Here is a 3,663-nt window from a genome sequence, read left to right as displayed (position 1 = left end):
GTCAAAGTATTGGCCTTCACTTAAAGTACCGTGAATTCCTCAAATCATAGCTGTATTTATTCAAAAAATTTAACATTAAAAAAAAACCCCACATCTGTTATTATGCATTCCTTTAACAGATTGAAGAATTAAGATAAATATGCCCTACTCACTACTTAATGATTTTTAAAGTTCAACAGGTTTTTCCTTATATTCAGCACCTCATACCACACTTCTATACTCCCTGGGGAAACTGGGGTGGTGGTGGTGAGGGGGTGGCACAGGTGGTGGTGGTGGTTATGAAATGGGAAGAACATCTGGATAAATTATGAGCCATGATTTTCACTTAATGTTCTAGAGTTACTGAGCCAGAAAAGACCTAAATGCCTTACCAAATCCATTCTCATGCTTTCAGAGAGATGAATTTGATTTTACTCTTAGCTATTAGCTTTTATCAAACTTTAGTTTCCAGTGTTCTCTACATGTTTCAGATCTTACTCTCTTTCCACTTTAAGATCTCTCCTCTGCAGATATAAAGACTAGCTGTTTTTTACAAAGTTCTTTTACATTATTACATGCTGAATATAGCTAGAAATAATTAACTGTATCTAAAAAAAAAGTTGTATGTCCGAGGAAAGGCATGTCTATAGTGTTAAAAATGCAATAGGAAATTAAAAAAAATTTTGTTTTTTGATCAAATTTGAAAAACTGCAGAATTCAATGAGTGCAAGAAAACCCTGGTATAGGAAAAAATACAAACATTTCTAACAACTGTCATTACATTTGGAAAACATTAAGCTGGTGAGGAAATGCCACTCCTAGCAATTAGAGAGCCAATAAACTCAGACTTGAGAAACACTATGACAGACTTCTGTCACAGACACTTGAACATCTGTCCAAAGAGTAAAGATAGTTTAAACTGAAGATACTAAATGAGCATTTTTTAAAGTATGGAGCATTAGAATCACCTGGGGCAAATGTTAAAAATACAGATTCTTAGAGTGAGAGCTACTGAATCAGAATTTCCGAGGATAGTCTGGGGAATCCGCATTTTTACAATCCAGGTCATCTTTAATCTCACTGAAGTTTAAAAACCAATGCTCTGGTTTTCTCATTCTTCAAATTAGTTTCTTTCATATATACTTCTTTTAAATGGAAGTATCTAAGTGAATAGCAAGATGAATTATCCCAAAGCTAACCCATCTGTGTTAACCAGGACCCAGATAAAGACAGTAAATGCCATAAGCTTCCCCAGAACCACCTCCAACCATCTTCCAATAGACAACCACTATCATGATGTCTAACATCACAGAGTAGTTTTGCATGTTTTGGAATTTTATATAAATGGAATCATACAGTATATATACGCTTTGTGTCAGACTTCTTTTGTACATTATATTAGTGCACTTCATTCCTGTTGTTTAATGTAGCAGTGTCTATTCAGCTTTTATTGTTTTGAAGTATTCCATAATATGCTGGATAGTAGAGGAGTCCATAGGATTCTGAAAGAGATACTCCCAGGCTAGGACACAGCCGTATCAAAGTAAACCTTCCTAATGCAGTTTGCTTTCCCAAGCTACTCTCTGTCCCTCTGTGCTACAGAGGGGACCCACAAGTTCCTATATTCTCCCAAGGGGAGACTGACAAGGTAGCTGAGTGGGAAGCAAATAGGTAGATGGGAAGTAGGCTTATCTGGAGCCTGCAGTGGAGTGGCATGTGCTAAACCTGCAACCTGACTTACACGGGGCTGCTTGAGACATTTTTGCAGAAGTCTCAGAGCTCTCTTCTCCACATCCAAGAGAACTAAGGTGAAGCCAGGTCAGCCAAGAATTACTGGGCTCTGACCAGGCTAGGAAAAACCTGATCACATATTTTACAAGCTGTTGCCTATTGCATGAGAGGCCAGCAGGATGCCCAGAGAATAAAGAGTGAAGACAGTGTCTTCCCTGATGCCATTTTGCCATGCAAGCCTCCTCTCCTCCCCATATATGTGGACAGCATTTTAGAGAGAAGACAAAGGGTAGAAATAAGACAGCAATTTTCAAAATGTTTAAGCACTACCTTAAGATATTATAAATTCTAGCTGCTTTATATCAGATTAGGTTTTAAAGTGCCTAGGACTAAAAGTTAATTTTTTTCCAGACTTCCCACTGGGTGCGAGAGTTCTGTAGGAAAATTCCACTTCTTCTGCACATCTGAATTGTAACGAGCAAATCTGCAATCATATACAGGTTATACATTTCCTTCCATTTTCCTCTTAGCAATCATCCTTTAAGATCCAGCTCGAATCCAGCCTCATATTACAGTGTTGCAGACTCTATTATGCTCATCATTCAACAAAGTTTCAAGTTTGAAGCAAAAAAGCAAGAAATAAAGTGGTTTATACCTTTTAGATATTTGATAAAATGATCTTGTTTGCTGTACACACTCTGCTTTTCAAACTAAATGGTAGTATTCATTATGTCTTATCTACTACTCAAACCATAGCCACCTGGGTTCTACTCCCACTATTATTACTGCAGCTGCCTTTCTCAGGGGATCATGCTCCAATTACCCAACCCAATTACTCAACCCAATGTTGTCTTTGATTTGCATCCTATCTAATTTCTCTGTACCACGTGATCAGTACAAAGCCACTTTTGTCTTTGTGAAACTTGCATCACCCTGGTTTTCTTCCTATTATCACTTTCCATCTCCTTTTCTGTCTTTTGCTCATTCTTAAAATGCATTTCCCCCAAGATTTTGTCCTCATCTTTTGTTCTTCTGTACCATCTCCCAGGGTTGCCTAAATCATTTCTATCACAATAATTATTAGCCTTATGCTGCAAGATCTGTATCTCTAGCTTTAATCTCTGTTGGGTTTCAGTCCCCATTTCCAACTACTGCTAGACATTTTCACATAGGTATCTCACCACCGATCAAATTCAGCACATACAAAATAAAGTCTTCTCTTCCATAAACCTCCCCCTTATCTTCCCTAGCAGTTAATGGCACCACCATATACTCAATCGCTGAGGATCAGAACTTAGGATTCTAAGTTGAAACTGCCTAACTAACTACACGCAACAGAAACTGACTCAAGCCTGCTTAAGAAAAGGTGGATTTAGGGAATTTACGGGTTCACTCCCTGCCTGGGGAACTAAGATGCTGCAGGCCGCGCAGCACAGCAAAAAAAGAAAAGGAAAAAAAAAAAAGAAAAGGGGGCTTTACTGTAAGAATTTAATAGGCAAAAATCACTGGCATCCAGAACAAGGAAATGAAGCATAGCTGTGTGACCTCAAGAATGGGACTGCAAAGCCAGAAACCAAGCCACTTCTCTCACAGGGCCTCAGTCGCTTGGTTCTGCAAACCTACTTCATCCCCTTGCTTCGCTCTATAGATCAGCTCTCTCTGCTTCTTCACTATTTCCTTTAGACTCTGGCTTGCTTCAGTGACTCTGGACCAGATCTAAATGATCTTTTCTTTTCCATGTACACCAATACCTAGTAAGTCTCTGAATTTCATAGCTCAAATTCTTAAGAAAGTCGCTCAGTTTGGCCTAAGAATTGTTTCTCCCTGGTAAGGTGTTCCGTCAGCTGTGGTCACAAGTATGGAATCATGTGTTACAAATGAGGCTGTCTAATCCCTGCCCTTCAGCAGTCAACTGTAGTTGAGTGTGTGAGATCCTGGATTATAAACATGGCT

Source organism: Balaenoptera ricei, chromosome 4 (genome assembly GCF_028023285.1).
Source record: "Balaenoptera ricei isolate mBalRic1 chromosome 4, mBalRic1.hap2, whole genome shotgun sequence".
NCBI classification, from domain to species: domain Eukaryota; kingdom Metazoa; phylum Chordata; class Mammalia; order Artiodactyla; family Balaenopteridae; genus Balaenoptera; species Balaenoptera ricei.
The sequence above is the reverse complement of the archived record's forward strand: the minus strand, read 5'-3'. Positions refer to the sequence as shown.